General features: G+C 35.0%; 1 protein-coding gene across 3 annotated transcripts in view; it reads right to left on the minus strand.

Annotated features, from left to right (window-relative positions):
• The window catches only part of cplx2b (complexin 2b), a 69661-nt gene that overhangs the window by 38356 nt on the left and 4914 nt on the right, over positions 1–26391 (minus strand). The window contains exon 1 of one of the 3 annotated variants that reach the window (XM_088604561.1): positions 7084–7224. The exons of 1 other annotated variant lie outside the window; for it this stretch is intronic. The gene's annotated coding sequence lies outside the window, so the exon portion shown is untranslated. Of the gene's footprint in view, positions 1–6003; positions 6106–7083; positions 7225–26391 lie in introns of those variants that run through there. One more of the 3 variants, XM_088604563.1, reaches the window with a different exon arrangement.

The following is a 26391-nucleotide window of genomic DNA, read 5'->3' on the forward strand; positions in this document are numbered from 1 at the left end:
GTGGTGCACTGCCAGATTTAAAAATAAGCAATCATATCGAACAACTTATGGAAAATAACACAAAATATGAATTTTAATGATGCAGAAAATTAGGGTTAAATGATCATTAAATCAAAACACATGAAGCAGTGCTAATGCTCACATTGTCTGATGAAGCAAATTTGAGAATTTTGTGATAATGATTTTAAAAAGGCAGAACAACAGACTAAGATATATAGTTCAGATTTTAATGGTCTGTATCTAGGCTATAGGATTATTCACCTCTAACTGAAATTCCCCAAGTGGCAACACACAACTGGCCATGGGCTGGCTCTGTTTTGTGAGTCTGAGTTAGTGTATTTTCCCTTTTCTGCACCCAAAGACATGCATTATTAGAGTTTCTACCACCCACAATTTAAGAATTATTTTTTTATGACAATGCTTTTAAAAGCCTTCTGAAAATTTAAACATACCACATCATATGCTCTGTTCGTAGCCATTACTGCTATTGTTTGTTCAAAGTACAATAACAACTTATTTCAACAAGTCCCGATTTTTCTAAATCCATGTTGACTAACCTCTAGAATCCTACTGACACAGATAATCCCAGAATGTATGTCTAATTATTATTTCCACAACCCTTCATGTAATTAAAGGACATAATTGGTGTCTAATCATTTAACTTAGTTGCTCTTTTTATGGGTGGGCGCTAGATATTCTCGTCAATGAGCACTACCCTATCCTGATATTTACTTTTAGTGTGCACAATAAAGGACCATGCTTAGAACCCTTCTGGTAAAATATTTTTTTCTCCTCAGAAAACTGCGAGCACTTAACGAATATCACATGTATTAGATGCATATAATGGCAAACAAACACATAAAAATTCAAACACAGATGATCAAACACACATCAGAGCTTATGTAAGGTCTTCATGTGGACTTGTTAATACAGTATTTTGCATCATGAAGGCTTTGCCAATTGCTTCTTTAGAGTATGCGATGTCACCAATTTCTTTGTAAAGGACTTCAAAGCTTCTTCATTGTTCCTTGAAAATCTTTTAGTTATTCATGCCAACAAGCTACCTAATCCTAACTTGATTATGCTTCTATCCTCCCGTTTTCCACAGACTGTTTTCTAATATCCCTTCAGGACAGAATTTTCCACGGCATTTTGCATTTTTACCAAGACACTGCAACATTAAGGATTTCAGTGCCTTCTTGAACACCAGTTTATTTTTCTTTTTTCAAGGGATGAGACTCATATGGATCAAATATATTAGCATAGCATATAACATGTTCACCGGTCACTCATGGTCACAGATTTATGTCAATTAATAAATATAAATAAAAGGCTTTGTTACATCTTTTTACAATTTAAAAAAGTTAATTCTGTTCATCAGTCTGGTGAATTTTGTTACATACAGTATATGCATTTTTATAATGCTGGACAGACTGATAAATGGACTTTCCATTTTTCAAATATCTGTCCCATTATATTATCTGCTCTTCATTTCCACCAGCGAATATGCATACAATCTTTCTGTTATTATTAATCAGTTATAGGCCATTAACTATTCAGGAACATTATTGCTTCAGAAACTGAATATTGGTAATAGGCCTCATTTTGTCCAAGTAATTATGTGAAATACATTTATCCTAGTAAGAGATGTTCTTGTCTGGGTCACACTTAATGGCTTGTTAGTAAGACGAAAGGCAGATTCTGTCTACTGCATAATGCGGTAGACTTCACTTATTAGGTTAAAATACTGAGTAAAATTCTGTATTAGATTTGCATGTTATTTTTCAATAACTTTTTCATCATCTGAAGAGTGTTACGTATCCTCAAGACATGCCCAGTGTTTTTTAAACAGACATATACTGCACAGCTTTATAAGTATTTTATTTTTGTATTTAATTTTTTATTCAATCACATAAATCAATTGAGAACAAGTCTCATTTCCGATAACAACCTGTTAAACCTGTCAATTTATATGACAGAGGATTTTCTGAAGCAATTATGGTTAAGTAGATTGCTAAAGAGTACAACAGCAGTATCGTACCTAGAATTTGAACCAACCAGTCATCTGCAACTGGGATTTCTGTGCCCTACATGTTGCTACTCAACTATCATCTGAGCAAACTTTAGCAAGATTCATCACATCTTTTTCTCTTACAGTAATAAAACATTTGGTCTTTCTAATAAAATAGAAGCAGCTTCTTTTTCTAGTATTCAGTTTTGGATAGTTTTCAAATCAAAATGTAGTTATTTTCCAGTAATTACAACGGAATTGATTTTATTTGCACACAGAAGCCAGTCTGGTACGCCTCCATCAGTTGTCCTGGTAGTGACTTTGTGCCATGAAAGAAGATGTCTACAGCTTCTTACCCTTCACATCCAGTGATCCTGCCTCTACAGAAGACTCAATGTTCTTAATTCATCATACAATCTGAATAAAAGCTTAGCACAGCGTGACACTGCTTACTCAGAATGAGCGCGTAATGGTGATCAGACATCCCATAAGTCTCATTTCTGCCAGGGTGGGGTGATAGACTTTTGAAGGAGCACTTGGTGAAGGAATTGCTGTGTTCCCCGAGGCTGGTTGTATACTTGAAAATCCTGCTAAATATACTGTATAATGGAATCTGCTGCATCTATCCAGACCGTACTGTACCAACAGATCTGTTCTTACATGAACAGAAAAAAAGGACAAAGCTGAGTTCTGATTTGAAACTTTAGTGAAACTTTACAAGCATTTTTCCCACCCAGAACAGACCTTCTAATACTACATAAATTTTCTTTACAAGGCAATCATATCAAATATTTTATCACCAGACTCGAGACCTATCACCAAGCAACCGAAACCACACAGAAGTACAGTGTGACTTTAGTTTTGTTTCAATCAAATGAAATTGACCCAAAAATAAATATCTGTGCAATGCGATTTGTAAAAAATAATAATAGTTAGATTTAGAAAGTAAAGCTTTAAATAAAAAATGGTAACTTTATTCCTGGTGTCATATTTTCATGTTTGTTGTTACTCAATTGGAATGTATCATTGACAGCAAATTTTCAGAGAATAGAGTGGTTGTAAATGGAATGGAAAATGGAATTTTGGAACGCTGCCTCCAGACCCCTTTTACAAAGAAGGTAGGCTTGTATTCCAATTAACATCCCCCCCATGCTTCATAGATTACTGAAGATCATTCTGTGATGTATTGGTACTTCTGTGTATATGCTTTACAGGCGCACATTAACTTTGGGTACCAGGATACATTTGCACCATTGATTGTGTGGCAAATTGAAATTCCTTATTAATTCTCACATTCTACCGTCTCTTTATTACAGACAAAATAAAAGAGCTGCTGAAATTGAAAAAAAAAATACAATTATATCCAGTAGGACATTGTGAGTACTACGGGTCTAAGCTCATGTAGCTTAGTACTTAATTATAATCACAGCTCTTTGCAAAGAAGCAAAACATATATAAAGATGTATCTCATATAAAGAGCATACAGTATATTTTATATATGCAGCATATGCATACACCTGATGTCTTTTTAATACCACAGTGTCATATCCAAATTGTGTATGCATGACCCTATTTATAAATGAAATCACTTACATTAATGGGTTTGCCTTAAAAATACATTTAATATAGTCTAGGAAAGCTGCAGTAATAGGGCTCTAAATAGAAATGAATTACTCAACGACATGAACTGCAGTACGGTGATTGGAAAATTCTGCAGCAGATAATTATAACATAAAATTGTCCCTTTTCTCTACACCTGACTTCCTGACACATACTGTATGTAGGAACAATGAAAACATAATAAACGAATCCTGGCACAATGGATTTGGGTATAAAGACAGTACTCCAAAACACCCACAGACATAAGTATGTAATTCTTTCATATTTTCAAAATAAACTGGTTATCTTGTGAAAATATTTACCATTCAAAGGCCACATGTGCATTTAACCCAATAAATATTTTGGATGCATGTTGCTTTAAACAAAACACATGCAAATGTCACAAAGGAAGACATAGTATAAACCAAAGGACACATGAAAATTGTTTACACTTTAACAGGACAAAAACGTAAGTACTGTATATAGTTAGTTTACATCTCTTGGCAAAAGGTTAAAAAGTATCCACTTATCAAAGTTTTACAACTGAGAAAAAAAGTTTATCTTTATCATTGAAGACACTTCTTAAGAACGAATGCACCCAAAAAGAAAAAAATCTATATTGTCGTGTTTTTTGTGATAGTATATTTTCATGTATATGCATATCTATACATGTATGGGACCACTACTGTACATAATTAGTAAAACAAGTCAAAATCAACACCCATGCTGCAAAGGAAATAATCAACTATGGGATGATAATAGATTATCTATTATTGTTGCTACATTAAATTAATATTTTGGTTTTTGACATTCATAAATTAAGAACTGAAGTAAGAAAATGACAATAATCTTCAATATCAAGGCACTTTGAGAGAAAGTAAACAATTTTGCAATTAACGGATTAGCAATCCATACAACTCTTGACGGAAAAGAGAGTAATCATCTCAAGACAGTTTTGTCTGTTTATTGTTATTTTTTATACTCCTGCTGAATTGTTATCAGACTATTGTCAACATCATCACCATCATCAACACCACAATGTCTTTATAAAAATTATGTAAAAAATGTTCTTGATTTTCTTATATGCTGTGCTACCTATAAACAATGTATTTAGAACCAGGTCACGTTAAATGAACCTGTAAATACGTGAAAGCTTTCCCAGTTTGTCAGGATCACGTACTCAGACTACACCAGGCATACAAAGTATCGTGTCCGCTTTTAAAGCAAAAGACGTTCTTGTTCTGTTATGAAGCGATTTATTTATTCTTGGCTCTGCAGACTTTGTCTTAATAAATTACGTTCTGAATAAAGGACACAATCTCTTTGTTTTTATTCTATTATAAATTTTAGAATGTCATATTTTATTGGTGAAAGTGAGACTGCAATTTTCAAGCATGGTTATAAAACATGAATACTGACACATTTGAAAAACAAATATTATAGAAGCATGAACTGCATTTTAATTTACTCCACTTAGAATACACTGCTGTGTACAGGAAATAAAAAAGAAACAAACTGTAAATGAAACATTTTGTGTTGTATAGAACTTTAAAAGATATGTTACGGGACATCTGAGACGAAGTCCTTCTCCAGCTTTGTAAAAGGAAATGACCATCCGCAACGCAAACCACCGCTTCTCCTTAAATGGCAAAAGTTGTCACTGCTAAAACAGTACAACAACAAATCTAACGCTCGTCTACCTTATCTACTCTTGCAAGCTGCAAATATGTGCTATCGAGGACTGCATCCCGATTAATAACGCTACCTGTTTGAGATTACTGTAACAGAACTGCAGCGCTCCAGAACAGTTAGCATCCACCTAGTTCATTTATAAATCTTGCTTACTTATAAGGTGAAGCTGAAAAAGAGCTAACTCACAAGCCCCAGGAGAAATCAGATAAGGCGACAGTGCTTTGATCTTTTCCACAGATGGGGGATACTAAACCTTGCCGACAACAAAAGTTAAGACACTAGCGAAAAAATGAGCTGGAGCAGTGCCAGTCACGGTGACGCCCAATGATTCGTCTACACAATGAATAAAACCGTCATGCAAACAATATGCAAACTATCGATAAGCTTTACGGGTATATGACAAAAAATAGGTTACCAATTATTTGTACAGACAACAAATCAAAACAATTGCCAGATGCAAACTCAGCGTTTGTCCTGGGAACCCGAGGTTTTTAAGCATAAAACCACCTCTGACCCAAAACGAATCTACAGTATGTCCCTAGTGGGAACAACCTCCATGCCTTCCAGCGCACAAAGCAATGAATTACAAGTGAAATATTTTATTTTAAAAGGCATTATAAAATAAAGCATAATACGAACTGTGGAAAGACTAAACAATGCATGAGGTCATTGTAAAGAGAATTGCTGTACAACAGACTCACCGGTGTTAGAAAGGTATTATTTCCCACTGCACTGTGACACAAATCTGAAACTGCATGCAATAAAAACAAAAACAATCTGTGTCTTTTGAACACCAGGGAGCCTGTAAAATCGCCCTATCAGCACCGTGCATCCAGTCGTTTCCCCGGCAGCAAGAACACCTTTTTTCATTTGTAGGCACCGAACCTCAGTTTTAAGAGTATCCGTTTCACACGGGTTTTACTCCTTTAAGAAAAGTTGTGGACAAGCACTTACAAGTGAAAATCCATCATTTCGATTTTTTTTTACAAATATGCATTGCTACATTATGTATATTCGTTATTACCTATGAGAATAATCTTAAAAATCCTTTTAGGAAACGCGCGTTGTTCTCCGCATCTCAGAAAACATAGACGTGAGCTGTCCCTTCAGCACCACGGACAATGCAAAAACTCTAAAGCACCCCTTCACACTAATTGTAATAAAAAACATTCATAAAAAATGAAACCACTAAAAGTAACGATTTGATCTTTACTCCCAGAGCTTGGATATCAATGCATCTTGATATTTTTCATCATGCGTATCGCGGATGTTATTAGAGGGAAAGTACAAATACAATAAAAGAATCGTCGAACCTTAACTACTGTAATCACATTACTAAACAGGAAATTCAGCTTCTATTGCACGTGTTGCATTTAAATGCATGGCTTTACATGTGTTCCAAAAACCAATAGTGATACGATTGCATCAACTAATTCAGCTTCTGTGCTGTAAACTGTACTGTATGGTATTTAAATTAGTTCCAGTACCGAAGTTACGCACACTCTACGTGTTTTATGTAAGATATTTAAGAACGCTTTTATAAACATTCGGTGTTTATAGTGATTACTGTATGTACACATGCACGTTTTTAAGTCATTACAAATAGGAATCCCGTGTGACTATTGGTGGTATTGAAACGGAGCAGAAGCTACGAGTAAGTTGCAAAGGCTAATGCAAATCCTTAACAAAAACGTAAAAAAAGCAACAAAAAAAAAACCCAACAGATTGCTTTTTGACGAGAGGAAGGTAGTCATGAAGTCCTTCTTTCGTCCCGTACTAACCTTTAACAGAGTCCTTTTCAGTCAATCCTTCTTACAGCTTTGTGTTTTAAAAAGGTATGCTTCCTCAACAGAAAGCAGTCAAGTTCTCCTGTTTAGGATGATAATCGCTTCCTAAAAGCAAGCTCACCCAATCATTATCCTCAGCCACAAGCGCGCTCTCTCTCTTTCTCTCTCGTGCTCAAACCCTCCCCCTCCTCTCTCTCCTTCCATTTAGAAAAGGCACATCAAATTTACGTTCAGCTAGATCAATAATGCCACAGAGCTGGGGTCATATTTTTAACCTTCAGTGCTCACCTTTGCATAGGCCAATCCTGTATTTATCAGCAATTCATCCTCCTTACCTACTGCACGTACTACAAAGCACAAAGGTGTTTGTAATTGGTATGATACAGGGTCACCACATATAAAGTAGTAACATTATAATATCTTATCTTATCTGGAAATATGCCAATTCTCTCTGGTTGCTCTGTCTCTCCAAGATTGTATGGAAAATATCAGATCTCTCTTGTTCACCCTATTCGACTTTAATTAGGCACTTCATTGGATTGTGTTTACTTTACCAGATCTGCTTTCGAATATTAATCATATCTTGCTGTTAGTATAATAACACTAGGGATCTTTTCATGCTAGTCCTTGTTCCAGCTCAGGCACTTAATAAATTAAGCATTATGATACTGGCAAATCAGAAATGATGACTGTGCTATTAAAACACTGTATCACCAATGTATCTTCAATCATACTGCAGTATGTTGTGGACAGGTTCACATCATTTTAATGGACTATTGAATTAGTTTTATGATGATTTTTTGATCTGACATTATAAGCTTTTTTTGATTTTGTAAAGATGTTATAAGATAATAGAAGTTTAGGGTTTGGTTTTCTGTTGATGACAATGTGTCTTTTAATTGACTAATTCTACAACATACACCTTATTTAAAGATCTTATGTGGAATATGTTTGTGCTGTGTGTCTATAGATGTGTATGTGTATTTTTTTTTATCAGGTACTGCATATTGAAACCACATTTCTAAGAAAAAGGTCAGATGATTATCACACCTGATGAAACCAGCTTCCCTCCTCAGAACAATGGCTTTGGTTTGAAAATTGAATGTTCACTCTGCGTCATGCCACAAAAGTTCTACGCATACAGTATGTGATGTCTAAAGGCATTGTATTCAAAAAGGTGGATAAAGAAAAACAAATCATTTGATTTCTTCTTCGATTATATTGACATCGGATGTTTTCTGTGTTGGGCAAGTAAATTGATCTCTGTGCTAAAAACAAGTAGCAAATTGTTGATAGCTAGCAAAGCGTAGTAATCACCTCTATAAACGTTATCTTTAAGAATGAAGTTTATCAAGGACATTAGTAGAACAGAAACTTTAGCACCAGTCATCTGTTAAACTGAATGCTTCTACATTAAGTTCTCAACCTTTGCCCTGACAGAACTCACCTGTATATTCAAGTCTGAATACAGTACGCAGTCACCATGTGAGCATCAGAGAGAGGGACCCATTCCTTGATATTTGTTTTCAACAATTATTCACACATGAAAACAAAATCAACTCTAAGTACTTCCCGTCATGTAAATATAAACCACTCTAGAATTATGAACAACAGCTAGAGTTCCAATGAGGTTTAGTATATGTGGTGAGATATTAACTGTTGCCAGTATTAGAGTTGGAATTAGAATCCTGTCTAATAAGCTTTTGTAGTGGAATTTATTTTCTCTCTCTCATAAATAACCTGGCCCATCCAGCAGATAAAAAGTCATAAGCATCAACACCTGAAGAAGGAACCACAGCTGAAATGTTGTGTATCTTTCCTTTTCCTTTCAAGCATAGAACAAACCTTTACATATTCCTGTGCAGCCTATACATGCTGGCAGAGCTACCTTGAACTAAGTCAATACTTGTTGACTTAATGTTGTTTTTTATTGAACAATAGTGCAAGATTATTTAGTATACAGGCATAACCCAGAGATGATATCCCTATGCTAGCACAATCTTTACAAATGCTGTTTAATTTTAAGTTTACATAATTACAAGCAAACTCATATTGTTAAATGAATGTTAACTTCTAGAACATTTTAAAAGTATAGGATCATTAAAAAAATAGTACAGTATGTATCTGTATAAAAACATGCAATTATTTCAATGGATGTAGCATGTTTTTTATCATTCGTTCTGTATAGTTCAATATGTTGGAATTGTAAGATAGTTATCTGAGCTCCGGTAAGAAAAGCACAGAAATTCTGAAATCTAGATGAGAAAACATCATGAGTGTTGGTGCTAAATTGTACAGAAAGAGATACTATGGTAACAAACAGTAGTTTGTTTTATTGCTTTTGTACTATAATTTACACCTCCACATCTGCATTTTAATTGCATTGTAAATTCTAGGGTTAATGACATTGAAAACAGCATTTACAGTGGCATTATTGTGTAACCAAACTAAATTTTAATTGCCCTGCAGTTCGGTTCCTTGTATTAATGTGGACTATTTAAACCACAGACAGACATGACCCTCTTCTAACCTACATACACCCGCACACAACACAAATTGGCAAAGACATTTAGAAAGTAGTTACTGCAGCAGTACAAGTCAAATTAATTCTAAATGAAAGAAACAGGCATTAAGACTGAAAAAAGCACTAACAACAGTCTTAGTGGTTTTCAGAATCATGAAGAGAAAGACTTAATGGAAATCACACAGATAAATAAATCCTTGAAAATACATTATCATCTAAGTATTTTTGGTACAGAAACTGTACTCATGAATAAAAAAAACAAACATATTTAAGCTCAAAGAGGATTTGACTGATTTGAACACAGTCATATACCTGGAAAACAAAGGAATAATTTCCATAAGCTGCGATATGTTATACAGGGGTGGTTTGAAAACCTAACACACAGGAAAATAAATGTTGTTTAAGCTACTTACAAACCATGTCCGAATTCATTACTGCAAAACTCTAGACTGCTTTGTTTGTAGTTTGTAACAAACAAAATAAGGTTAAATGTTTGAGTAACACTTTATATGTGACCATGTTAAAAGGGTCAAATCTCATTTTACCTTATCATGTCTAAAAGCAAATTTAAAAACATGAAAATTGAAATCAACCAGCTGTTTAAGAACTGGAGGAATCATCAGAAGGGTCGGAAATGCCTCCAGGACCAGGGTTCAAAACCACTAAATGGAAGATATTAACTGATGTTCAGGAGGGATAACAGTGACAAGTTAATCTCACACAGCTGTTCGTAATCACAATAATTACAGAAATTAGCTATATATATCGAACACAAACACAAATTCGTCTCGAGCATCCTTCCTCCACCCCATCCCCACCTTGCAGCTCCTCTTTGGTTAACTCCTCTCTCTGAATGGGGTTTGAGCTTCCTCATTTTACGGCCAGAAGGCTTCCCATTAACCAAGTGGATTAAGCCAAACCTATCCTACCAAATAATCACATTCACAAATCATCCATTTCTTGGATGTTGTTGTCCCTTTAGGGATATATTTATATTTATTATTATCCTGTATCCTGTATTATTATCCTAAATATATATTTAATATATTTAGGATAATAATACAGTACTCTGATCATGAATCAGAGCAGAACAATTCTGGACTATAAAAGATGAAGTGATTGTCTAACATGTCTATAGGTTTCATAAAAATAGCAGCTACAGTACAGTACTGCTCTTAGTGCATTAAGATGAGTTATGCAAGTCCATGAGCACAAGAGAAAGTTGAAGTAGTTCTACTGTATGTCTCTTGCACTTGAGAGTGTAGATAGAAGCCTCTAGCATTACATACAGTGCTTTTTTACTTTTTGTATTCCGCAAAGGATTTGGTATGCAAGCCAAATAAGTGCCCCTATGGCTAACAGAGGTATGGGAATAGATGAATTGGATTGCTAGAGGATTTGTAAGCAAGATACAAATCTGCCTCCACATTTTCTCCTATTAGTATGCATGTCAGGAGTCTACCAGTAAAAAGGCAACACTTTTTATATCATAAAACAAGACTCATGGGCACCATCCATTTTGTTAATGAGTTGAAAAAGAAGTTTGAAAAGCTAGGATCCACTTCAAAAGGAACACAGTTAACCATTTCAAATTGTGAAAGGAAGAGAAAACCAAGTTGATGAAGAAAGATTTTAAAATAGTATAAATGCAAGGACAAAATACTGATTTTATGAAGATATTGCATCATTTATGAATCAAAGCATTTTGGTGAATGTGTGATTTTGTTGCTTGTCTAAACTTGATTGAAGCAAGGCTTAAAGTGTTTCTCAAGTGACTTAACTAATCCCACGTATTGATTGCTGATTGCAAATTTAGCTTTTCTCAGATCTTTTTCCATCATTAATGAACACTTAGAACTCTTATGATACATTGCCTTTTACTAATCTGTTTGTTAAGGAAACTGTGTTTTAAGCCTTGACTTACAGAATACTGTACTGAGATGTGTAAACAATTTCAATAGGATTCCACACTATTCACCTGCAGCATACACAAAGCAAGAAAAAGCAACAATCCAAATGGAAAAAAAGACATTGCAGCTGTGGGCTTCCTGGAAATCAAAGCATGTGTGCTCTGAGTAGATGTGCACAGGTGCTCTGCAGTGCTATTGCTTTCTGTCTGTACCGTTGTGTTGAGTGCCCCATTGGCTATTGTCATTCTCTTTATACTGTATATGTATTTTGCTTACTGAAGTGGTATAGTGTCACTTTTCAGCAAAGAAGGATCTGAAAGAGATGATTGATTACCTTGAGAAATTTAACCTGCTGGTATGTCCTGGACCTCTGCATTATCCTCATGTTCTCATTAGATAATAAGAATATAAGAAAGTATGTGTTCCTTACTTCTTGACCTTAAAGTGTCAATGTTAAGTACTTCCCACAGGAAAGAAAGGAGGGAGGGAGTGTGCAAATTAGGTACATTTTGATTTGAAGGAATTTATTTTCTTTTTTTTCATTTCTTTGAGCTTTTCCAGTCATCAGCTTTCCTATTGAATTATCTTTCAGGCAGGTCTGAGACATATTGTCCATTTGCTTGGACGGTCTATGTGTCAGAGAACAATGTATGCAAGAAAAATGAAAGGAAGGGGCACAGATCAAGGGGGGAACCATACAAACCAAAATGATTAAAAGGAATAAGCAGGAGGTAATGCTTTTACATACACAAAGTGTATTTCTAATTCTACTATCGTCAGGTTGCTACCGTGAGAAGCATTTCTGTATTTTTTTAATCAGACAGTGCTGTCTGAGTCAATGAAGTGAGCTGGCTGAACCCAAGTATGATTGCTGCCTGACGATCACACCCTGGTGTTAATGTCCTTCAGTGACCTTGACTCCTGGTGCACTGCATGTGTTATGTGTTTCTCCCAGAGCAATTCCCTCAGTAAGGAAAAAGTGAAACAATTACTCTCTCTAAAATAGCTGGAACTCCAAATTCCCTGAAAAAAATGTAGCTATACATAGAGTATATAAAGAAATGTTCCACATTAATTTTTTTTCTAGGTGGTTTGTAGGCTGAGATCATGGACTCTTCAGTGAGACATGTAGGGCTATTCTAAAAGACTTGAAAATATTTAATAATATATTTGGGCCATGACTTGTTGCACAAATTTCAGTGCAGCTGGGTTTTTGCAAGTGCCACAGTATTTTTAAATAAATGGCTTTAATGGATGTGGTTGAAAAATTCACATTCTCACCCTATTGCTAAAGAGTAAATATTGAGGTATTAAATTAGTGATTTAGTGTTCTCTTTGAATTACTGTATATCGGACTATACGACAATACTAAACATACAGTATATATTTACTGTATCATTGTTCAGCTTGTTCAATTTTATTTAATTGATTCCCAATTAAAAAAAAATGCCCACAAAATTCCTACCCTCAATGCTTCTACACTTCCAAGGTTACTTGCCTGTTAAATATGGTATGAAACTAAAATATTGTTTTTATGGACTCTTTAAGGGTTTTACAAAGTACATACCCATTGTGGCACACCACCTTATGCTTTGAAAGTCTCATTAGCATGGGGTTGTGTCAGTGTAAGCTATTTCTGAAAATTAAATTAGCTGCTAGGGCAGAGGGATTTCCCTTTCACTGCAAATTATTTGACCCATACAGGTATTTCTCCACAACACAAGGGAATTTATTCTTTGTTCTTCTGTGGGATTCTTGGAAAAGACCTCTTATTTTCAGGTTTATTTCTATGCTCTGCAACAGAAACAATGTAGGACTATTAATTGAAGTGTCGATTAAGGGCAGCGTCTATAAGTCACTGAAATAACTGCAGACCACCTCTTACCCATGGACGATCATTTTTAATTTAAACCATTTTTGGGAAAAAAAAGGTTCTGTGTGTGTCCAACGTGTTTCAAGAAAGAGAAACAGATACAGTATATCAAATGCAGAAAAGGCACAGGTCTCAGATACTGAGAAAATAATATATTTTGGTTTTCAGCAGAAATATACCTTACATTTGTGGTCAAAAGAAGTGAAAAATTAAGTTTTTAATGAAAGTTCAGGAGGTATCACAGTAATCAAGGTATTCCTATGCTGACATCTTGCCATCACTTCCTAGAGAACTAGAAGTACCACAGCAAGCCTCCCTCTCTTTATTGCCTTCATCCAACCTGCCTCCTCCTTTGCAACAACCCCTTGCTCAACCTCTCTGTGTGTATTGGTGTCCTAAATTCTTAGGGCCTGGTGGTTGGTACTCAGCCAAGTGGGGTAAATCTACTGTATATCCTCAATAAACATTCCTAGCCATCTTGTCTTACTGTGTGATGTTATTATATGTGAATCATCATTAGTATCATTCTACTCTCATTAGGGACACCCACTCTCCTGATTCTAGTCAGATTAGGTGCCATATATATGATGCCAGGTAGAACTGCTGCTCTATATAATACCACATCGCTGACCTGTGAAGCTTTTTTCAGCTGCAGGTTGATCCGCTCACTTTAAACAAGTGTTCTGCGAAACAAAATGAAAATGCAGGTTGAAAGGAGTCCATCTTCAAAAAAATAATCTGACAAGTGAACTAAGTAAGCAGTTCTGTCAACTTCATCCTTCATCCCCCTTGCAGCAATGAGTGAAAGAGAGATAGGGGCACTTTTACAAAATCGTGTAGAATCCTGAGCCCAGCAAAATCCACCAGCAGCACTGAATACGAACTGCTGCTACAGTATGAAGTCGATGATTTACTGTTTGCACTTTTTAAGGTTGCCCTGAGATGACTGAAATGCACATATTGTCTATGAAATAAACATTTTTTCTTTTAACATGCTCATGTTTGATGCCAAAATTGTTTTTTAAATGCCTTTAATGTCTTGTTTTAAAAATTAATTTATGGCACTATTATAATAAGTAGTATACATGCCATGTATACTACTATGCATATTTTGTTGATGTTTTGTGGTCCTATTTTAAAGTTCAGAACACATCAGCAAAAAAAAAAAAAAGCCTGAATTATTAAAGTATATTTTAAATTATTTTTCTCCCTGTCATCCTCCTGTGTAGATGTACTGTATGGTGTTAAAATGTTTTGAAAGAACCAAGAATAATAACATTTACAATACTTTTGTGATGCAAAATATCCTCTTTAGTGTAATGTGTGTGGGCTCTCTCCATGTCCATTACAACCTCTGTGACCTGCCATTTTTCTTAATGACTTAATGACACAGGGTGTAAGGCAAGAAATCAATAGCTGAAAATCCAGATATAGTCTATAGTTAGTGTCCATCATTTGCTATCAGGTACATTGAGTCTGAAGACAGGGTGGCAAGATGTGCCAATCAGCATCCACCCCCATTCAAGAAACAACACATGCACCCAGCTCTTATACTCTATGTCAGGGTACACCAATGGTTTGTGAAGAAAAGTGCCAGTGTTTCCAGCCAAGTCACTGAAGGAGGCCTGGAGTTTAACATTTCATATCAGATCCTCTCTCCTTTGGACGACTGGCTGATGAATGAAGTTTCTAGATACAGTAGAAACAGTCAAAAGCTTGCAGCGCATTGCTCTTCCCACACAAGAAAAAAAAATGCATCTCTTTATAAAATATGGAAATAAATTAATAAAATCTTGCCACTAATATAGAATTCCACTTCCTTCAACAGCTCTCATTCCTTTATCTTTGGCATACTTTATTTATGTGGCTTATGTGTGATAAATATATCATGACCCTTTTCTTGCTGTAGGGACAGAAATGTGAAAGAAAGGATTCTCGATTTATATGCAGGTCCACGATAGTTCAACACAACTTGCACTGTAACTGATTATGCTGAATCTGGTAGTTTTGTCCAGCTGGGATTTTGTGACATTTGCTGGGAATTGTTCTTTGTCTTTTCTTATTAAAGCATTAAATTTAATATTTAGTGAAGTAATTCAAGGATGGTAGGACCTGCCCTAAGGTACTGTGCATTTATTCATTGGTATAATTTACGATCATAAAATGTATGATAGGTAACACAAAATATAAGCCCCTTCAACACATCCAGCTTGTTTGTTACTTGTCAATGTGTATTGATCCAAGAATCTCATCCAGCTGTTTCTTGAAAGAGCCAGTGTTCTGACTTCAACATAGCTGGGTAGCTTGTTTCATCCTTTGTGTAAAGTGCCTCCAGTTTTCAGATGACACCTTCAAAATCTGAAGACATTCTCATTACAGATTATGTTAATGATATCATCATATCACCTGACATGAACAGTCTAAGCAATTGTGTCATTTAAATTAAATTGTGTCAGTACAAACGGAACTGTAATAAGATCAACCCAGTAATTTCTGTCCTAAAAAACACAGAGAACTTCTAGATTAACAAAAATTATTAGACATTACACTAGATATTATTGTGCCCTGCGATGGACTGGTGTCCCATTCAGGGTGTATACTACCTTGTGCCTGTTGCTAGGGCTTTGGTATCCCTTGTGACCCTGCACAATAAATAAATTTACAAAAGGGGTGGACAGATATTACTATAATATTGTAAATAATCAAGGGTTACACCTTGTAGAAGTTGAGAATATCCATAACATTCTTAAAGACCTGTGTTTTTAGACAACCTTTCTATTTCTGCAGTTGCAGATAATGCTGGATCTACCCACCATCCTTTATGCTGGAACTCTAGATATAAAATACTTTTTTTCCTGCACATGAGCCTTTAAGCTGATCATTCTGCCCTGGATCTGAAGTTATGTCACAAAGACCCAGTTCAAATTGATCTTCCAATGTGCAAGACTGCAAAATACAGAACCCAGATTATGCAAAAAGACAGCGATTTAAGGAAACACAGATTAGTAAATGACTGTTGTTCTCAAGAGAAATTACAGCATTTATTTTCAAATGTCTAGTTAAATATATCTGTATGCCTATTACTTGCATTTACATCTTCATTTGTACATTTATTTTGCAATTATAGGATGATGTGTGCTGGGAAGCTCAAAAAAGCGTATCTACTGTATAACAATATACTTATAATCCAAAGTGAACTCCAAACACTGGTGAAGTAGAAATTATTTCTGAACAGTCTCAATTCTAGCTCTGTACACAGAATTGGAAATATCTGGGGGTAATAATTGAGATTTATTTAATATACAGTATATATATCAGTTTTTTCACTATGCATTGTTTTCTATTTGTCATCCATGTGGGTGGTTATTGTAAAAGCCATCTGCCATCATCTGTATTTTAGATTAAAGCAATCATATAAACAGGCAAAAAAAATACATTAATTCCATTTTCCATCAGGGAATACATTCAGCCCTTTTTTTCGGTTGTAAATATTTCTGCTTTCCTGTTTTAATCAAAGAGTAATTCAGTTCAAAGCAATTTGTTGTGTAATTAATAAATGATTGCAGTCTTAGCTGTGCTCAAACTCTTACACATACAGCAAATGTCATGTGTATCAGTGGTCCATTTTTAAGGATCACAGACTTAGTGCTTTAGCATTCTTGTACACTTTAGACTCTACTGCTCCCGGATGAGTAATTGAGCAGTAATGTCTGTGCTGTTTTATCCAGTAAATTGAGATTTCAGACATTATTGTCTTCACTGTCTTCAGACACAGCAGTTCATGGAGACCACATGATTTTTAAATACATAAACATAAAGAGAAACAAAGCAGATAACTATAACTATGGGAGGCATTGTTTTTGAAAGAGCTAACATAAAGCACGAATAGAAAGCTTCCATTCTTGCAATTCAGATTATCATGCTGTATAATTATTGCAGTGAGAAAAACCAACAGACCCATGGACCTTTACGGTGCATCAATTTGGATATCCCCTGGTAATTTAGAAAAAGAAGGATCATGTCTGAAATTTGTAAAGCTGCATCAGCAGATTCTTTTCTTACTTTACTTATTCTAATATTTTCCCAACGTTGTAAGCTTGTATAGATAAAACAAATGATTCTTCGGTGAACAGGAAGATTGACATAGTACAATATTGAATATCCTGCCAATGCAACACATAATTTTAAAAATAAAATGACTGGAACTTTTCCAAAAACAAATCGTGGTAAAAAACAACAATACTGTATTTTCACTAAGCAGATATTCTATATACATTTCAACCTCCTCAGATTCAGTCTTGAACACTAACCAAGCATAATGTGCAGAAACAATAAGGAAGACAGGTATCCTAACCCCCCTTTATTTTAAGCATTCTAAGACCCAGCACAACTTCAGTAAAAGTAACCTGGAGGCACGTATTTCTTTGCTAGGTGGCAGTGATCTTACACAGAATAATTTTAATAAACTAATGCACTAACACTGCCATTTTCACAGGCAATTGGTTCTCTCACCCCCTCAAGAAAACTGCCTGACATAAAGCTTGGCAATCATTATGAACTCATCTTCTAGAAGACCTGTCTGACCTGCATGCCCAAGGCCTCAGCACTAATTGTGACTAGTTGAATTTATTCCATGGCTTTCGTTGCAGCATTTTCTATTTCATCATTTAAATATAACTGTCTTCCCCCTCAAGGTCACAGTAGGATTGTACTCTTATCCCAGTTTGTGGCCAAGCTTGAATTCGGCTACATTAAAAAAAAAAAACTGTTGACAAAAACCTGAGGGATGAAACTTACCACTTGTACCTTGTATTGTTTGAAGTTTCAGAAACAAACACATTTTTATAATCACATGATTCTGCCAGAATAGAAAGCCAAAAAATCGCAATCTACAATTGTCATTACCTTGGCATTTAGCAATATAGATAATTACTGGTAAATCTGTCATGTAAGAATAAATCTGAAAATCACTGCTTTGAAATGTACCAGTGGGAATCTTAGCATGGGAGATACTATACATAGTAATAGTACAGGCACCCAGGGGTCTTGCTTATACAGTTATCTAAATTCCACTTATCTGCCAAAAACAATTAATTGGAATCATATTTATTTTGTTTATTACAATATAACTCTTCTGGGTATTTAAAAGAGATCTTGACTAGATTACTTTATATTTGCGTGCTCAGAAGATTGTTTCACACAATTACAAAATTGTTAGACAGTGACAAGAGACTTGATAAACTTGCAAAACTTGAAATGTGTGCTTGCATATTTTCCTAATCTATTTCAGGAACTGTGTGTAATGAAATTTTCACAATAATCTGTATTTACAGGATTTGATGTTTTCTCACTCTGACTCGTTTTAGCAATTAGCATGAAACATGCCCAATGTATTTTTTTAAATTTTGGGAGTTCACTATTCAGTGTTATAGCATGAAAAAAATAGATTTGAACTTAAAACTAATATTTCTTTTAAAAGGAAAAGAAAGGGGAGAGGTAGAGTTAGGTATAGGTCTGAGGTTAAAGGTAGAACAGAAAAGCAAAGGATGAGAGAGGAGAGAGAAAGTGAGAGAAAGGAGAGGGAGAAAAGCTAAGTAGACAGTGCTCAATACAGCACTGCCTAGTTTACAGAGTAACTCAGACAGCAAACACAGCCCCCTAATAGATAATTAGATTACCAAATGGAGCACTGCTCGATAGAGAAAATGCAATGTAGGAGGATTAGAATGCTGGTCAATTGCAAGGAGTAGACTGTTATGGGTGTAAAAGGAAGAAAAGAAGCAAGTGATCTTTTGAGTAACACATAATAGGTTTATTCCATGCTGAAAAAAAGAAGAAAGAAAACACAATGTTTCAGGTGAACTCACACCTGAAGAAGGCTCCACGGCCGAAACGTTGTGTTTTCTTTCTTTTTTCAGCATGGAATAAACCTATTACTTGTTCCTTTGCAGCCTACGCATGCTGACGCAGCTACCCACCTGAACTATTTGAGTAACACTGCATTTTTGCTTTACTACCAGAATGTAATAAAAGGATAGCTTTAGTGCCTGAATGAGGTCATAGTGGTATGATAAAATATGTAAGCCACAAGGCCATATACTGTATATACCGTCTTCAAAACTTGATGCATTGATTTATAGATTTAATACTTGAAATACAACAAAAAGGTCAACAAGTAGCCTGATTTGGAACTTTGAGAGTAAAAGTAACCATAAACAAGAATGACTGAGCAAAATCGTTGTAATTTCTCATTTGATGAGGTCTCCATTGTTGCTACACATTCAATGTATTGACATACATAAATTATTACTAATTAATTATTTTATGATTATTAATTACATTATTTCTTCCAAGTTCCATAGCTAAACTCTGTATAAGAATTTTAAATATCTTAAGTGCTATTTGTAATGAAAATATAAAATTGTTGTGAAATGACTTGTGTGAAATGCTCTAGTACACAAATGCATGTTTACACATGTTAATAAAAAATAAACGAGCATTAACACAGCCTAGTGTTGGGTAATGATTTCGATGAAGACGGAGCCCTTTAAGTTGAGAAACTACCCTTTTGTTTTAACAAAAGTCTCATGTCTTCTCTTGGACTTCAAGACTTGGAAAAAAAATCCTCTGGAATCATACAAAATGTACTTTTCACAACTGCAGTGGGGATCAAGCTTGAATCATCAGAGCTGCTGAAAAACTTCCTATTACATCTCCTAAAGGCCTGAACCACCTGCTAAGGCAGAAATCCATTTGACCTCTCTTATAGTACACCGTGATACACATACTGCAATATTATCATGTACTCGTACATGCATATTAGTTCTCCAGTATAGGAGCATTGAAGGTGGATTTACATACAAACGTGAATAAACTGAGATGTCAACCCCCTGTAGGCTGCTACAAAATGTTGCAACTAGCACCCTCTGTATATTCTTTATAAACAATATAGTGTCAAAATTACGATACAAGCACAAATATGTACTAGTGACTCTGCTCTACTCAAGCAATGCAGAGTGAACAGTATGAGGTGACTTTTTCTAGGATGTCCTGGGAATCAACGTGTGAAATTAGTGCAAAATCTTATAGAACGATCTTGTTGACGAGAGATTGGTAGTATTATTGCCAGAATCGTCCAGATCATGTGACCTTTCATTTCAAAGACACGGATGAGTGCCCATGTACCATCAACTGATAAAAAGTAATTAGCCATGAGTCCTTAAACTCCCCAATTCCATGGTGTTCTCTGAAGTTATTTTTAGTTAATTCAAAGCACAGTGGGGAGGGTGTTTTAATCATTTTTCATAATCAATAGAATTGGACTCCAAAGGCACTTGGTAGAGGTAGCCCTTCCTGAAATAAGAATACCTCACAAAGGAGCCTTATTCCTCTATCGAAGTGAGCCGAACACATTTAAAGCCTTACCAATGGCAGGCCAAGGATAATCAGAGAAACCTATTACCATTACATGAGAACCTCTTGCTGATAATGTCACAAAAAATGCTTTCACGGTCACAGAGGGGAATATTCTCCCTTTGTACCGCATTTATGTGCAACTGTGATTTTCCTTTGGATACAAGTTATTATAGTAGAAGGGAACATATTAATGATGTGAAATGAATGGTTTTGGAAAATGTATTGCAATATTTTTAAGCTAAAAATCATAGATTTTGAACTTATTTTTGCATGTATTTAAATTTATTCTAGGGACATTTTAGTACATGTTTATTTGTATATGGGCATCTTTATTTACACCAACATACACAATGATTTGAAGTAGAAGGTTTTTTAAAATAAACACAGACATGTTCCTCCTTATACAGTACTCTTAATTGAACTTAAACCTAATCTATATAAATATAACTTAATAACTACTAATTATTACTAAATACTAATGTACTTGCTAGGAGAGGCCCTGCTCCCTCATAAGCCTCTATTGGATAAAGTGGTGAGAAAATGGATGGATGGCTAAACATACTAATGAACTGCATTCCATTCACCTCATGGTTTTTAATTGTAGTTTATGTTGGTATATACTCCGTAAGGTATATCAGTGAAAATATAGTACTTTATATTTGTCGATATGCTCCTGAATATGTTCCTGAAATATTTAAATTGAACTAATTGGTCTGAAGGAAACAAACAAAATCTTTAGTGAAAATAACAGAAAGAGTAAAGGTCAACATGGATATGAACTAATTACATTTTGTCTTCAGTACAAGAACATCATTCAGTAGCTATTTAGTAAATGACATTAAGTGCTGGAAAATCCAATGAATGCTTCCCAGAAACTGAGAAATTGAGCACTATTTTATGATATTACGACTCTCTACTTTTTCTTGGATTAATATTAGAACTGATGTGGCATAAACCATACCCCTCTTGTTTAGGTTCATGGTGACTAGAGTTAATTACATTAGCTATTTATTTTTTGTCTAGTGAACTTTGACCATACAAATCTCAAACAACTCTAAATGTTTATCTTGAGTATCATGCATACTGTACAGTATATATGTGTTTCAAGTTACTCATTAGACATAGTCCTGGATTTGCTTAGTGAAATTAACTTTGTGATGTCTATTATAAGTAGTTTATAAATCTTAATGGCCTAAACAGTGGATCCTGATCCTACTTCTGGAGAAACTATATTGATTTCAGTTTTCTGTTTGGGATATATTTTAAAATTTGCTTTCGGTGTGTCAAATAGTAAGGGCTGTTTAGTTAAATATAAAGGCAACAAATATGAAGAAAGCCTGTTTGATCTAAGCTCATGTGGTCAGAAACAGTACCCTTGCAGTGAGGTATTGTTAATACTCGGGACTGACCAAAGAAACAAGTTAACTAAAAGTCTAGATGAGCAAGCAGATCAATTACTGTAAGTCATCAATTTGCACTGGAGATTTAGAACTCAGATGGAACAAAAGCCAGCAGACACAGTATTCCTTCAGAACCAGTGTTGGGAACACAAAAAGGCAACAAATTGGTGTCCTGGACTCAAACACCATTTTAAAAGCCTTTTGAATGTGTCTTATTTGACACATTCAAATGTTTTTGAATAGAAACATCCCCTTTATTTTGAATAGTATGTTCGTTTAAATATTTGTAGTTATATGAATCTACAACTGTGGAATATTTTACTGCATTGTTTTTAGTTACAATACCAGTTGCAGTATTTCATTAAGAAGATCGAATAAGCAAAAACATATTGAAAATAAATTATCCACACATCAAAGCAAAGCTTCTTAACAAAGTTACTGTAGGACATATCATTTGGTGAAATTGCATACAACACTTTATACAGTATATGGAGTATTTGTGGATTCTATGCTATGTTTCTGTATTCAAGTTTATAATACTGGATGACTTTCACATTTAGTTAAAAGTGTCTCCTTCAACAAGCTCCCTAGTTGTCACTACAGCTTCAGGCAGCTTTATGGATCATAAAAGCCCTGTTCAACAGAGCTGTCAGTCTTCACCCTGTCAGAGCATTGAGTGTTCTGCAATATCCTTTTTTTCTAATTATGAAAAATGTAATAGTCTATAATGAATGATATATACAGTAGATTCCAAGTGTAATTATTTATTTAAGTATATTATTTTTTTCCTGATTAGCCAAAATATAATTGATATAATAAAATTTTTAATGCATGGCTTAAAAAATTAGCATGCAAAATACATTATCAATATTGATCTGAATTAGATTAAGGATCATCACATAAAGAACACAGTAGCCTAAACCCTGAATTATTATCAAGAAGATTCTTTTAAATGTCTACAGATTTTATAGTCATCTGTTTGAAAACATGAATGTTCCTGTCTCAGTGGTATTCAAATGCAAATAATAAGGCAGGAGATAATATGGGGGAAAATGAGCATCAACCATTACCATGAGCTGTTTAAAAAACAAACAAAAAACAGATAAAACAACTTCACAGTCCTTTGAAATCAGTATCAGCTCTCGGTATTCATATTATTTAGTGTGTTTCCAAGCATAATATATGAAAATGAGTCAGTGGCACCCCTTGGGCATTTGAGAGGGACAGCAACACCCAGACAGTATGCCCATGACACCTGTCATACTCAGGACTGCTGAGTAAAGACTGTGATGTCTCATATGGAAATTATACACTTGCAATGTACTGAATTAGGCTGCAAGCAAGCTTTAACAGTGGGACACTTCCTTGCCTGGTACAGATCCCAGCTTGCAATAGGGAAATTATTGCAGTCCATAATCGTGAACAATCTGTGGGCAATTCACTTTTTATGACGAAAAACAGGATATCAGTAGGACCCGAGATCTGTATTCTTTTCTAAAAAAAGAAAATCTTGCACACAAATATCCCAAATTTGTGCATGAATTATCTAGCATTAATTGCTGATGAGTTGTATGACTAAGTGGACTCGAGACACCCTAGATGCAAATATAAAAATATATGTTTATTTGTGCTATGTTCATTAATGTGCTTTGTTGCTTTCTATATCTAGACATACACCAGAGCTAGACTTAGCCTTAAAAATGTCCATGTCTATATATCTTTGCTCTCCATTGTTCTAGGATAGTGGTTCAGGTGTCTGGAGTTTTCCAGGTATCTTTAAAGCACTAGCACCTGACGAAGTGAAAGAAGTTGATAAGGTCTAATGAAGCCAACAAAAGTTCAGATCTTTAACAACCAACTTTAGATAGGTGTAGAAGCCCCTGTTTTAGAGTCTGGATCAAACACCAAAATATGTATATCATTCCTTCCCCCTAAGTAGAAAAATATTTTTTTAAGCATCATTAGGGCTAAGTAATTTGTTTGGATTAGATTGTACTAAAGCTTTTCCCTGACTCGTTCATTTTAAAATACAAACGGTTCATATTTTAATTTTCACAGGGGTGTGTTTCACGTAAGAAAAAAAAACACAAAAGATAATGTACAGGACACTAGAAGAACAAAAGGCAAAAAACAGATTTGGACAAACTGATTTTGAAACTTCATATCCATTTAATTCATTCATAGGTCCATTTAACTCAAACTGGAAACAGGGACATGATGATATTAAACATGCAGGTTTCCGATGCTTCAAAAGACTTTCAGGTCACCCAACTTGTACTACTGCCCTGAAAGGAAATTCATCACCGTAGAAGCTGGAATCACTAACTAGAAGTGGTGAGGGTGGGGAGGTACCAGGATGGACCTGATTTACAAATTCACAGGACGTGCTACCAACTGAGCTTCAAACACCTTGCCCATTTACAGACTTTGCATCCTTCCCAGCTGGCAGAGACTAATTTAGAGGCATTACAGCAACAGGTCTAGGGAGTTGTTACCAAGACAACATCTCATTATGAAAAATGCTGGGTTGGAACAGCAGGCAAGTCCAGGCAACAGCACAGAAGAATGGCAGTGTGCGAGCAACGAGTTAGCACTCTATTATGAAAGACCAGAACACTTTCCCCAATATCCAGAGTGGCAGGATGGAAACAAGAATTCAACAGTTATTTCTCACTGTACTCCAGGAGTGGTATTACAGGGTGTTTCTATCTCTCTTGCTGGCTATAGTAGCTACGAGACACTACTGTCTTCAATTCACCCCACCTCTTCGTTAACCTCTCCTCCATCTGATCTTTTCTGGGTGCATCTCAGGTTCTTCAGTTCATTTTTCAGCAAAAGTCCAGCCTTTTATTTTAAAAAGTATCATGAAAGATATGCATTTCCAAGATATCCCCAGTCAATTAGATATAGCAATTGCATTTGCTTCACATTGATTTTTCTTTCACTTGCTTTGAAAGTAAAGAAAGTATTGGAAATGTACCAAAATATAGCTGCTTCTGGTTAACAAAATTCCTTAAATAATTCAAGCATGCCAATTGCTAATCATTCAAATTTTGGACGACCTCATAAAGTTATGGAACATACAGTATATATATATATAAGATTTAAGCATATTGGGACTTTTTTCAATTATTTCATATTAGGACATTCTTGTTTTTCCTATGCCAACATTTGCATAAGCAGCTTGACTTTAATGTCTTCTGGAGACACTGCAGTGCAATCCTGGCAAAAAATTATCTTCTCTTGACTGGTTTCAGCCAAGAGTCTTGTTAGATACGGAGACAATTTATTTTTTAAGCAAAAAAATAAGGAACAAAAAACAACACAGGAGCCTGCCATATTAAAATGAGCATGTTCAAAACGCACAAAATTCATGACTGTAGTATAGTCTACTGTAAGTGTTATTTTTCTTCAAAATCAGCTGCATCAAGTCCTGTTTGATATGCAGATCCAATTTACTGAACACCAATGAGCTAGCATGTGTGTCTTTTTGTGCTTGGCATTTTGTCCCAGTTTTCAGTTGTTCTTAGCATCTCTAGACTTCTAGCAGCGATGAGAAAATTGTGTGAATTGTACAGGATAAAAAAGAGTTAATCCTGGTGATTTTTCAAATGTGAGGAAGGAAAAAAATGAGCACAACAACACCCTTCTACTCACAGATCTCTTACTTAAGGCAGTGACACTAAAATTATACTTGAATAATATCTCTTTTTCATGTGATGGGGTACATTTGGGTAAGATCTTACTTTAGGGATGTCAAAGTTAGTTCAAACACCTTTTCCCATTTTAAGAACAAATATTCATGATTATTTCAGGCTTGATTCTAAATTCTGTAGTGTGAAATTTAAGCATTGCTAGCAGTGACACAGGTGGGTTTAATGCTTTTAAGGGAAAAAACAAATGTATCTTTATTGATAGAAGAATGCAAGGGAGCAGATTTTGTTTATAAACAGAGGATTGGAGGGGGGGGGTACAGAGGATGTTGTCACTTCTTAAATACAGTATATTCTTAAAGATTACTTCTGTGGAACTACCTCATAAGAAACCATCTGTTTTCCAGAACAAATCAATTCTGAGTACATTGAAGAGATACAGCACATATCCATTTTTCAAAATGTGTTTATTTTTTCATTGCAGAAGCTGGTACAGTATATCTGTCCTAGGAAACTGTACACAATT

The sequence above is a fragment of the Lepisosteus platostomus genome, chromosome 13 (assembly GCF_059453375.1).
Source record: "Lepisosteus platostomus isolate fLepPlt1 chromosome 13, fLepPlt1.hap1, whole genome shotgun sequence".
NCBI lineage: Eukaryota > Metazoa > Chordata > Actinopteri > Semionotiformes > Lepisosteidae > Lepisosteus > Lepisosteus platostomus.